This window comes from Erithacus rubecula (genome assembly GCF_903797595.1).
Source record: "Erithacus rubecula genome assembly, chromosome: 26".
NCBI classification, from domain to species: Eukaryota; Metazoa; Chordata; class Aves; order Passeriformes; family Muscicapidae; genus Erithacus; species Erithacus rubecula.
Genome location: NC_136678.1, coordinates 1,719,764 through 1,733,086, shown reverse-complemented (window position 1 = coordinate 1,733,086; position 13,323 = coordinate 1,719,764). Strand labels below are relative to the sequence as shown.

Genomic DNA, 13,323 nt, shown 5'->3' with positions numbered 1-13,323 from the left:
TCCTCCCGGGCCCTGGTAGCCATGGGCACACACAGCCCTGAGCCTGGCACAACGTTTGTACGTGTGTGCTCTCTTCTGAGCACACATACACACAGAGCTGTGCACACCAGGGACCCCTCGGAATGTGCATGTGTGCACACACACCCCTGTATGTGTATGGTCACCCCTGGGCATTGGTATCCATGTGAGCATACACACAACTCCCCTGGCTGTGCATGGACAGCCCTCAGAACATGTTCATATGTGTGAACACACACACACAGAGCTCTGGGCCTTGCACATGGGTGTGCTCACTCATCCCTGGGCACACACACATATACACACACATGGGTGCACATTTGACAGACACCCATCAGAATGTGCAGGGATGGAAGCATTAGCAAGGGTGTGCATGGACAGATCCATGAGCATTGATCAGTTTATATGTGTATGGACAGATCCATCTGCAAGGATGGATCCACATGTGCAAAAGCAGATACATTTGTAGGGATGTGCATGGACAGATGTCTGCATACATGTGCATAATAAATCTGCACAGACATGGACATGGAGTGGACACAAATATGGACAAAGCCCTGTGCATGGACAGATCCACATGAGCATAGACACATGAGATACGAGTGCATGGGTGGGTCCACATATGCATGGACAGATCCATGTTTGCATGGACAGATCCATGTTTGCATGCATGGGTCCACACATGCATGGACAGATAGATCCATGTTTGCCTGGACAGACTCATGTGCACATGGATGAATCCACGTGTGCATGGATGGGTCCATTTGTGCACAGATGGATCCACATGTGCACAAGCCGATCCATTTGCACAGGTGCAGAAGGGATCTCTAAGTGCACGGATAGATCCATGCACAGGGATCTGTGAGGGGCTGGATCCAGGGCCAGCAAAGCCATGCAACAAGCCCTGTTCCCAGCTTTGGGACTTTCCCCTTCACTGCCTGTTTGTTTTCCAGGCAACTGGAAGTGATTAGTGGCCACGAGGTGATCCATGGCAGTGCCAAGGACTCGGCATTGTGAAGGGAAACAGAAAGCAAACTGCTCCACAAGACAGCGGGATGCAGCTGCAACAGGGGATGGTGACAACAGGGCCATGTGTAGGTGACAGCCACCACATCTTCAAGTGACCAGGGAATCTTCTCCCCAGGGCTGGAAATGCTGCTGGGGTTGCAGAAGATGCTGAGAGGTTTTCTTGGAGCTGAGAGTTGATCCCAGTATTGGAGGGCTGGGATCAGCGACCTGGCAGAGGAGTTGGAGAAGAGCTGGTTCCCAGCTGAAGTTGGGGACAGCAGTGACAGCCCCCAGATGTATCAGATTTGCACCGGTGCTGGGTGTCACAGGTCTTGTCACCCGCAGTGTCCCTTAGCAACAGCAGCAGATAAACATCTGAGGGTGCTGAGGGTGACGCGCTGGGGAGGGAGGGCGCTGGGTTAGAAATCAGCCGTCCTCCCAAAATAACCCCTTTCTCCCCAAAATGCTGAGACATTATCCACATTTCTCATCACGAGCTATTCTGGGAGCCTCACAGCCCCCGGGGTGGGAGAACACCAGGGTGGACACCGAGGGACACGGCGGGTGACGCCACCAGCGGGGGTGACTCACGGGGACCCCGTGGCAGCTCATGAGGCCCTTTCACACCGGCTGAGACCATGGGCTGCTCATCTCCAGCACACTCACCCCCTCTGCCTTAAAGGGACCGGAAAAGTGTCATATGCTGGGTCATGGGACAAGCTGTGAGGCAGCGGGACAGGGGGACAGCAGGAGAGCAGGACAGAGGGACAGCAGGATGGAGGGACGGGTTAATATTAATCCTCCTCATGCATGACAGAGGGCGAGCGCAGCATCCGCCTCTTTTATTTTGGCAGGGAAGTGGCTTTTGCCCCTCCTCCCTTCCCAAACCTGCCGAAATCCCTGAGTCACGGGGCAGAAACAGGGCTGGTGGCAGAGGTGGCAGAAGTGGCAGCAGCTCTGTGCCCACGCTGTAGCCAGAAAAACTGGGGAAGGCAAAACTTAGGGTGGTTGTCCCTCTCCCAATTGCAAACTGGGACCAATGGCACTGTCACCACACCGATGCTGTGCAGGACTTGCCCCTCTCCCCCCACAGCCAAGGGGAAAGCCACTGTGAGTCAAGAGGAAAAGGTGGGATGAGGGTGTGGGGCTTCCTGGGCATCTTGGGGGTCCCCATGTCTGCTGGCCCAGTGCAGAGGATGCAGGGCTGGGGGCAAAGCAGGGCAGGGTGGGACCCCAGCACCACCCCCATGCAGCCACATCTCCACCATGGCCAAGGTTAGAGCATCCCTGCACTTCAATTCCCCTGCTTCAGTGATTCCTCTTTCCATCTCCTACGGGAATGGGATCACATCACAACCAATCCCTCACTTTGGGAGGCTTTTTCCAGCCGGCAAGTCCCAAAACAGGGATAAAAACTGTAGCCTATCTAATTCCCCCAGCTGCATCCTAAAACCAGCCTCAGACTGCCTGTACGGAGAAAGTGATTTCCAGCAGGAAAATGTTGCAAGGTCTTAATCAGTTCCTTCCCGGTGATTCACCGTAGGTCCAGGATGCTCTCCCGCAGTCTCCTGGGTGCTGCAGCTGAGCCAGGACCCCGCCAGCACGATCCAAGCTGGAGCAATGTGTGCCCAGGCTGGAAATCCCCGTGGGAAGGTCCCGAGCCAGTTCCTTCAGGAGTGGAGGAATGTGGGTTGGAAGGCACTTCCCCCCAGCCCGCTGCAAGTATGGGGGGGAACTCAGGATGTCGTGATGAGGCTGAATCCTTCATCCCACAGCAAATCCCGTGCTTCCTTCCCTGCATCCCTCTCCTGCTGCCTGCTCCACGCTGGGACTTTCTGGAACGTCCTCTGATCACCGGGGGGATCTCAGGGCAGCCCCGGCAGCAGCCCCCTGACCACAGGGTCAGCACCCACGGGAGCAGAGCGCTGGCTGGATCCAGGCACAGGGAATTCAGCCAAGCTGGGAGCGAGGGAACCGCAGGGTCAGGCTGTGTCCGGCGCCTGCGGAGAAAGTCCCTTCTCCGAGTTGTCATAACCCGGGTCCGGCACCGCGGCTCTCGGGAGACCTCCCGCCATCCCCGGCATGTGCTTGGGGGTCCTTTGGCACAGATAAATCCCAGCCCCGGGATCGGGGAGGGGCGCCCATGCCGGGGTGGGGGGGGCAATGTGATGAGGAGGGACCAAGGACGGGTGACAGCCCCACGTGGGTCACCGGCATGTCCCCAGCCCTCGTGGCTGCGGCTGAGTCATGTCAGGCTCCTGCTCCACTCCTCCCTCCAGCGAGGAATGCGGCCACAGGCAGAGCCAAAAGCCTTCCCAGGCAGCTGCCCACTGGCACCCACAGGGTCTGGGGGAGATACAGGGGGCAGGAGGTGCCAACATGGTTTCAGGGTGGCAACAGGACAATGTGGCAATGTCCATGTGCTCGTGCTCCGGGAGACTCCCCAGCATTGCCAGTCCACCCTGAACGAGGGTGCTGGGGACCACAGTGCCCAGTGTGCCCCATTCCCTGCTTGGATCCCCCGGAGCTCAGGGCACAGGGCAGAGGGGGTGCAGCCCTGGCTCCCGCCCGCTCAGCCTGACCTGTGGGGGGGGGGGGTCCAGGGGCTGCACGTGGAGCAGCTGGGCACGAGTGGGGAAACAGCTTGGGAATGTCGCAGGGAGGCCAGGCCTCAGCGCCACCTGTGGGGCTCCTGTCTGTCACCACGGCCAGGAGCAAGGTGACATCCAAACGTGCCAAGCCCTTACTGGGATGCCACAGCCCTGGGACTGTGTGATGGATGGAGTCAGCACTGTCCCTGACCTCAGCACGTGTCCGAGGGTCTAAATCCCACTTTCTGCCCCCAAACTGGGAATGTGACCTCCCCACATGTCCAGCAGCAGGCTGACGGAGTGACAGCCCTGTGCCACCCCCTGACACCGGGCTGGAGTGGGTATTTGGAGCCATCCAGCCCGGGCCGTGGGGTGGCTGCCGGGGCATCCAGAGCCAGAACAGAGGAGCTGTTTGTGCTCCCGCCGGGGCCGCTTGTTTATCGGCAGCCGCAGCTGTTTACATCAGCCACTGGCCGCGGACACCGAGCGGAGCCCAGCCCCGGCTGCAGCCGCGCTCCCCAGGTGCCGCCGAGCTCTGCTGGGAAGGAGGGGCTTTGCTGGGAAGGAAGGGAAGCAGGGATGAGGGCTGAGGCTGAGTCACGGCCTTATCTCGCTCCACACCCGACGGCAGGATCCATCCCCGGGAGCTGCTGAGCTCCTTTCCCTGCTTGCACCCATCCTCGAAATCCGGAGGATCCCCAGCCCTAAGGGACATCCTGGGGGACAAGGACTGTTCTTACAGGGCACGGTGGGGCTTATGCCCATCATCTTCCTCACTGTGGATGGAGGGGGACAAAGATGGACAGACAGGGGGCTGGACAGACTCCCAGCAGTGTGCGATCTCCATCATTCCGTTCTCTGTTCCCTGAAGGGCAGCTGGGGCTAATGGGGACGGGGGGGACAGCAGTGCCTTGCTTGCCGGGGAAGGAGCCCTCTCCTCCCAAAAGGAAGCAGCTCCTGCCAGGAATTCGAGGCATTACTCAGTTCGAGGCCACAGATCAGCTGTTTGCCTGCTTGGAGCCTGTTTTTCATTAGCAGCACTGATTTTAGCACTGTGGAGCTGCCTCCTCCCTCCTGCCAATGCTGCAGCCTTGGAGAGCTGAAGCCCTACCTGGCAGGTGGGAGGTGATGGCAGGTGAGGAATGCCAGGAGTGGATTATCCCTGATAAGACGTGGGAGCTGTCAGTGGATCACCTGAATCCAGCCCTTCCCCAGGGCAGGGATGAAGCTCAGGCAGGTTTTGGGAGGGATGGTGGTTCTGAGGAAGCTGGTTGTGGCTCCACACCTGCATCCAGCCCTTTCCCATGGGACAGATGGAGTTAAAGTTGGTTTTTGGAGGAATGGAACCCGTAGGCGAGCCACCAGTGGCTCCACACCTGGATCCATCCCTTTCCCAGCAGGGATGAAGGTCAGGCTGGTTTTTGAAGAGATGGAGCTCCTCGGGGAGCTGCCAGTGGCCCAGGACACACACTGTGGCCCTGGCTGAGACCAAATGGCTTTTTGGGCTGAAAACAGGAGATTCTGAATTTGCAAAGTGTGGTGTGGGGAGGGTGGAGATAAGGGGGTGAAGAGGTATTTGGGGGCTCACATTTCTCCAGCTAAACACTGCCCTTGGGAAGGCTCTGGAACCCACACAGGTTTATCAAAAGCATCTTTTCAGCTCTGGAAAGCCAAATAAATGTGATACAAATATCAAATCCTACACCCTGCTTGCAGACAGGTCAGGTATCATGGGAAGGGACCATGAGGATGGAGCCTGGGCAGAGCTGTGCCAGCATCTCCTGGTGCAAATCCAGCAGGCGCATCGCTCCCACGCTCCCAGCCAGCGCCGATGCTAAATCCAGCCATTCCCATCTCCCTCACAGCTGGACAGGGAGCTCCCATCTCCATCTCAGTGGCCTCATCTTCACTCCCAGGGGACATTCCCCATCCTCTTCCCCCCACTCGTCACAATTCCATCCCATGCCAGAACGGAGAAACTCTCAGGGATGGTGTGAAATGGCTCCAGCTGTTTGTATGTGGTTGGAGACTCAGATTTTGATGCACTTGCTGCTTTCTCCAAGAAATGAGTGATTCTTCCAGCAGGTGAAGAAGCTGCTTCCCTGCTCATCCAGGGATCAAAAGCCCCATCCAACTCTGGGTAGCATCATGTCGATGCAGAGGGGTGGGTTGGGGCTTGCTGAAAAGTTCTGCTCATGCAAAACCGGTAAGGAATAGGATCCCACAGCAGTCTGGAGGGGCTGCAGCCATGGCTGGGGCAGAAGATGTCTCAGGATAACCAGGATCACCCTGCTCCCCACCAACAGCACTGCATGTGCCCAGAGGCCGCTCTTGCACCTACGCCAAGAGCATTGGATCATTCCTGGGACAGCACAAACAACCTTCAGCCACCACCAGAAAAACACAGGCTGATGCATCTTGGCATGTGCTGCTGCACCTCCGCCCATCATCCCTGCGGCCCCGGGGCCGCGGCAGAACGGAACCCTCAGAGCATCCCAGCGGGGGGATGGTGCCAGAGGGGCTGAGGAGCACGAAAAATACCTGCCTGGGCTCTTGTGGCCCCAGAGAGTGGGCAATGCTCAGGGGACCCCTCACCTGGAGCCTGAGTAGGGGGCTTCTTCTGTGTGCTGGCAGGGGGAGGATGCAGGATTGGGGTGATGAGGGCATCCAGGTCATGGGGAGTCAGCAGCTCCCAGAACTCACATTCAGAGGAATGTACTGAATCAAGGGTCCCCATGTGTTGTAATCCAATACCAAAGGTATAAGAAATGCTTTAACCCTTCCCTCCTGTCCCTATCCTATTGGCAAAGAGCCATATTCTCCTCACTGACCCTTTCCTAGAAAAGACCATTATCTGAGATCCTCCTCTTCTTTTGCTCTGGGACCACCATAAAATAAACTACAAACATTGAGAAAGGCAAGGAGCCTCTTTTGAACCTTCATTTATCTCATGCAATGCCTAGCTCCTTCTTAGAAATAGATAGAAAAGATAAACAACATATTGCACCCATGGATCTTGGAAAGATTCAAATTTAGGGTCTGAGATAAGCCAGATAAGTCCCAGCTCAAGAAGGAGAGTGTGAGGCAGAGCCGTGCCACCCCAAACCCATTTCCAGCCATGGGGAGGGGGCTCCTCAGAGCTCCCCCACCCAGCACTGCTGCAGAGCCAATCTGCTGCTGCCACCCCCACCTCAGAACTCGCAATTAAGGAAAATCCATCCGAATTTCATTCCACTGTGCTGCTGCCACATCTGGAAGCTGGAGTGGGCTGCTCGTAGCTGTGTGGTTTTTCCAAGGAACCACAGGAGTTTTCCATCCTCTTTTGATTAGTGTGTGGTTCCCGCCCCAGAGCCCTGAGCGGGGCCAGCAGCCCCACACTCAGCCAGGGACCTCGGGCCTGAGAGCTCCCCAGGCAGTTATGGGCTCTTAAAGTTCATGATGTCCTCGTGGCTGGGCTGTGCCACCCTCTGGGGACACAGCTGAGGGTGGTGGCACAGCAATGGGGACCTAGCTCTTGTCAGCAAAAGATCCTGCTTCCCAAAAAAGCAGCCCAAGGATGGCATTTGCCAGACTCCAGGGCTGGTGGCTGCTCCACAGCCTCTCCCCTGGGTGTCCCTGTCACCTGGGAGCACATCCTGCAGACAGGACACTGTCACAGGTGGGATCAAACCTCCAGGAGCTCCTGTCCCAGCACCTACCAGGTCCCTTGTGCCGTCCCCAGGTCCCCAAGCCCTGCCCATCCCTGCCCATGGCCCTCCAGCAGCAGCTGCTCCCACATCTGGGGCTGATTTCCAGCGCAAAGCCGCGCTCGCCTCGGGGAGGCTGAAACCACTCTGGGAGCAGGGACAGCAGCCCGAGGGCTGCCTCAGGATGTGGTGGCTTGACCAGGAGGAAAGTGGGGCTGGAGGGGCAGTGGGGACCCAACCCCCCCCCTCCCCTGCACTGGCCAGAACCGGCTGTGGCCCCGGGGAGGGATTACGCCGAGCCGGAGGCATGTCCTGCAGCCAGTGCTCCATGACCTCACCACCACGTGCCTGCCACCAGGAAGGAAAAGAGGAAACTCTACTTTTTTTCAAGAATAACTTTTGCCTGAGCTTTTCCTGGGGGTGAGAGTGTGACCTGTGGCCAGCACCACTCAGCCTTTCCACGAGAGCATCACTCTGGGGTGACAGCTGAGCCTCCCAGCCCACACACATCCCAGGATGTGAGGATGGATACCAAGAGCTGCAATTCACCTCCCCAAAAGTCCCTCTGCCTCATCCCAGCAACAGCCACCCCTGGCATGGCTGGGATAGTCACCCATGGGTGCTGCACCCCCTGCCCATTGCACATCCTGGGTGCCTGTGGAGAACTGGAGCCCTGCTCTGGGAACTCGGGCAGAGGAAGTTGTGCCCAGGCTCATAAACACATCGAAACCATCTGTGGTTTCCACATGGGTCACATCCTCCTTCTCCCACCCCTGCCTGATGTCCCCAGTGGTCAGAGCCGTTGGCTGGATCCCCATCCCTCCACAGGGCTGGAGCCACCAGGATGCAGGAAGGGAAATGGGAATTTTAAAAAATGAAAATATTTAGAAGGGCACAGTCCAGGAATGAGCCCACCATAGGGATACAGCCAGAGAAATGGGAATTAAAAATAATGAAAATATTTAGAAGGGCACAGGCCAGGAATGAGCCCACCCCAGGGATGCAGCCCAGCTCCAGCTTTAGGGCTGGATCCCACTTCTAACCCCAGGATGCAAAAGTTCCACCTGGCTACAGCACACAGGGTGGGATTTGGAGCAGAGACCTCTTGGTTATCCCAGCAGCTGGAATAGCTGTGAAAAATCAGGACATGAGCAGGATCCACTCCCTGGGGAAAGCCCAAACCACTCAGAGCTGCTCATTCCTGCTGCCCAGTGCCAGCTCTCCCAGCCAGGACATCCCAGGGTGGTTTGGCTTCACATCAGCCCTTCCCTGGCAGCCCCTCTGGGTCACTGAGGTACCTGGGCAGAAAGCAGCACCTTCACTTTGGCATGAGGAAAAGCAAACCAAATCCCAGGACAGCAGGAGACACTGGCAGCAGGTTCACCCACAGGTTACAGATTCCTAAAAGAACAGATTTAATCCACACCCAGGAGCATGAAAATGAGCTGATGGTGACTCCATGTGCAGGGAATGGGCAGGACCTGAGCTCATTGCAATAGAGAGATGGATTACAACTGGGATTAGGATTAGGATTGGGATAAGAACCCAACAGCCTCCCTGCAAGCCTCCAAAACCATCCTGCTGAGCCAGGGAGCCTCCTGGCATCAGGACCAACACTTGGCAGCTGCCAGGGATCCCAGGGAGCCCAGGATGCAGCTGGGCATCACCAAAGCACCTCCCCCCTGGAAAGGGAAAAGCAGATCCAGGGGGATGAACTTGGCCTTCCCCAGGGAGGGGCTGGATTTGGAGGTGTCCATGTGCTCCATGTGCCAGGGTCACAGCTCATCCTCACAGCCCAGGATGCTCCTTTGGGGTTGTTTTCTCCAGATCTTCACACCTTCCAGCTGGGCTGGGAATGTTCAGCTAAAGGAGGGATGTGGGACCTGCCAGGGGTCTCAGGACCTCCTGCCCCCCATCACGGGGGGAGACCCATGGAACCACCCCAGGGAGCAACAGCACCCCAATCCCAAAGCATTCATTAATGGGGCACCCTCATTAATGGGACACCCCAATCTCAGGGCACCCTCATTAATGGGGCATCCGCATTAATAGGGCACGTCCTTTTTGGGGTGGCCTCATCTTTAAGGCACCCCCATTAAAGGGGCTCCCTTGTTTTTAGGGGCAATCCAGCTCCATGACACCCTCATTAACAGAGCACACTCATTAATGGGGCAGCCACATTAATTGTGGACCCTCATTTCTGGGGTGCCCCCTTGTCTCCAAGACCCCCTCATTAGTGGGGCACCCTCATCTCTGAGCACCCCTATTAACCAGGCACCCTAATTAATAGGGCAGCCCCATTGTGAGGACACTCACCCCTCCCTTGGCATCCCCCCTGTTCTGGCAGCCCCACAAGTGCTGCAGCCCCACAGAGCTTGCATGGGAATGGGGCTGGGTACCCCAAAGGCAGACAGAGCATGCAAGGGGGTGGGGGGCACCCATCACCTCTCTGCCCCTCCATTCTGTGAGCCCCAGGCCTGGATCTGTGCTTGCAGAGCTGGAAACTGGCTGTGGTTTGGGAAAAAAAAAAAGAGGGAAAACTGAGTTTTCCTTCTCTGTAGGAATGATACTGGGGGAAGGAGAAGCAGGTCCTGGAGCTGTTGGTGGACTTTCCTCCCTGGGGGAGGATTTTATTCAGCTGATACAAACGATATCTGGGCCTTTTTTGATTCTGGTTTCCTCCCGGCAACGGGTGGGGATGAGTCAGAAATCCAAAATAAAGATAAATAAATTTAAAAATAAAGGGAAGCAAAGCCCAGATCCCACCCCACTTGAAAATAAATGCTGGAGCTGCTGGATGGAGCTGCAGGGGCTGGAGCCAGAGCAGGAACCCCCAGAGCTGGGTGGTTCTGGGGGATTTTTTGGGGCTGGCTCGGTGATGCTGGGATGAATTCCCTGCTCCGGGTCCCTCAGGTGAATCAGGCTCGGAGTGTCGCTCCTCAAGGGGAATACCCTGCCCGGATTATGGTTAATAATCCAGCATTTTGGATGCTGCAGCAGGATTTTGGCAGGGTGCTGGGTTTACTCAAGCTGGAAAGGATCCGGCTCTTCCCGGGATTCGGCCGGATTTAACCCCTCCGTGTCCGCCGGCCGTGCCCATCCCAGCTGCTGCTCGCCATTCCCGCTCAGTACAACGCACCCGGACACTTCCCCGGCCCAGAAACGCCCTGGGCGGGTGGTCCCGGCGGGGATTTGGGACCAGCCAGCGCGGCTTGGCCAGACACCCCGCCCGGCGCTGCTCCTCATCCTCACCGCAAACCCCGCAGTCCCCGGGGCTCTGCTGAGTGACCCGGGGCCGCCTCCGCCGCCGCATCCCGAGCCAACATCTGGGCAGCGCCTCTGGCGGCTTCCTAATTAAGGAATTAATTAAAACACCTCCCGGCCGGCGGGGGGACGGCGCGGGGGCCGCGCGCCACCTCCAGTGACGCTGTTTGCAGCCCCAAAATTCCCACCAGGGCCGTCGGGGCTGCGTTTTGGCAGCAGCGGCAGCTTACGCAGTCTGGAAGTGAACCGGCTCTTCCCGGGGCAGAAACCTCGCCCCTCTGGCCAGCCGGGCTCAAATCCACTGCTGCGGCTAAAACCCGGCTCAAATCCACTGCTCCTGCTCAAACCCGGCTCAAATCCACTACTGTGGCTAAAACCCGGCTCAAATCCACTGCTCCTGCTCAAATCCGGCTCAAATCCACTGCTGCGGCTCAAACCCGGCTCAAATCCACTGCTCCTGCTCAAATCCAGCTCAAATCCACTGCTGCGGCTAAAACCCGGCTCAAATCCACTGCTCCTGCTCAAACCCGGCTCAAATCCACTGCTCCTGCTCAAACCCGGCTCAAATCCACTGCTGCGGCTAAAACCCGGCTCAAATCCACTGCTCCTGCTCAAACCCGGCTCAAATCCACTACTGTGGCTAAAACCCGGCTCAAATCCACTGCTCCTGCTCAAATCCAGCTCAAATCCACTGCTCCTGCTCAAACCCGGCTTAAAATCATCGCTCCAGCTCAAATCCATCAGTCCAGCTCAAATCCATTGCTCCAGCTCAAACCCGGCTTAAAATCATCGCTCCAGCTCAAATCCATCAGTCCAGCTCAAATCCATGACTCTTGCTCAAATCCAGCTCAAATCCACTGCTCCTACTCAAACCCATCAGTCTGGCTCAAATCCACCAGTCCAGCTCAAATCCACTGCTCTGAATCAAATCCACCAGTCCACCCCAAATCCACCAGTCCACCCAAAATCCACCAGTCCAGCTCAAATCCATTGCTCCAGCTCAAACCCAGTTTAAATTCAATGTCTCCTGCTTAAATCCACCACCCCTGCTCAAATCCTGCTCAAATCCATCAGTCAAGCTCAAATCCACCACTCCTGCTCAAATCCACTGCTCCTGCTCAAATCCATCAATCCAGATGAAATCCATCAGTCCTGCTCAAAGTCACCAGAAAATGAAAGGAAACAGCTCTAAAGATGATGGCAGGGATGGTGCCTCATGAAGCTCCACAGGGATGAGTTCCGGAAATGCCATTTTATTTTTATTTTATTTTATTTTATTTTATTTTATTTTATTTTATTTTATTTTATTTTATTTTATCTCACTCTCAGTTTTTATCCTTTATTTCTTTTTTTTTTTGTTTATTTTATTCTATTTTATTCATCAAATATAATGAAATTATATTTGTTTTATTTTATTTCTTTCATTTTATCTTATTTATCTTATCTCTTTTTTTATTTCATGTACTTCATTTCATCTTTTTTCATTTCATTTCCTTCATTTTCTCTTACATTATTGTATTTAAATGGCAGCAATTGCTCCATTTCACCATCTAGACCCAGAAATTCCCTTTTTAAGAGCTGGGGTGTCTCTGAGTCCAGACTATCCTGGCTGCTGCTTCCACTGAATTGTCACCTACAGGGTTGAGAATCAGGACTTTGGGACAGTAAATTAATATAATTAATATAATTATGCATTTTTTAGTTTTAATTATACATTTTAAGACTACTTTCCATGCCATTATGCATATTTTGATTGGTGTTTTTATGCATATTTTGATGGGTGTTTTTATGCACAAGCTCTTTAGCTACAATGATTGGTTGTTGTTTAGAACTTTACTGCTTACTTTTATTTTGGGCCTTTTAATTTTGGTATTTTGTTTTTTAGCTTCTTTTTTGATTAAGTACAATTTATGTTTTAGTGGCTTTGAAGGATTTTAAGAAGTTGCAGAAAAACACTTAAAAATGGCTTATTCTGTGCATTTGTTATAAACATTGGTTTAAACTAAGAAATCAACAGAAAAATAATTAAGGGTGTGAAGAAACAGCAAAATATGCAGAAAAACAGGTGACAACCCCCCCAAAAATGCAGATTCCTCTGGCTCCTCCTGACCCATGAGCACCTCCAGGGATCAGTTATTTCCCAAACCATCTGGGAATCTCCTGGGTTTGCTCCTCTTTCCTTTTGCACATCTGTGGGTGGCACAGACACCCAGCAGCTTCCAAACCAGGGTGAAAAGTGGATTTGGGCTGGATTCAGGCTGGAGCTGCTGCCTGGGGCTGGTAAATCATGAACAAAGCCAGAGTGAGTGTCCAGGACTCCAGAGGTTGGATACTCTTCTTCACAAATTCACATTTTGGAGCAATTTTAGGACCTGATGAAGCCACTCCAGGGCAGAAAATGGCCCTGGACATTCCCACCATCCTGGTGCCCAGCAGAAGCTGCACTGGCTGGAATAGGATGAGTTCCTCCTCCTGCCCAGCTCCCCACAGGAGCCAAACAGTAGAGAAGGTCAAACACTTCCCATTCCTAATATTTATCAATGGAATTATGTTTTCTGGTAGGAAACGGTTTTTTGGTGGAAACTCAGCTGTTTGTGTCCCAGTATTCCTGGGAGCAATGCTGGGTGGGGCTGGGACACCTGGGCTTCCATCCTGGGACACCTGTGGGGTGTGCAAGTGTGAGAGATGTCACCTGATGGCAGGAGCAGCAGTTGGGGTTTCCTAAAACACATTCCAAACATCTCCCAAAGAGTTCC

At 54.8% G+C, this 13,323-nt stretch overlaps 1 protein-coding gene across 1 annotated transcript in view; it reads left to right on the top strand.

The window, feature by feature from the left end:
• GNAT2 (G protein subunit alpha transducin 2) overlaps positions 1 to 13,323 on the top strand; it is a 165,846-nt gene that overhangs the window by 115,539 nt on the left and 36,984 nt on the right. The window lies entirely within an intron of this gene.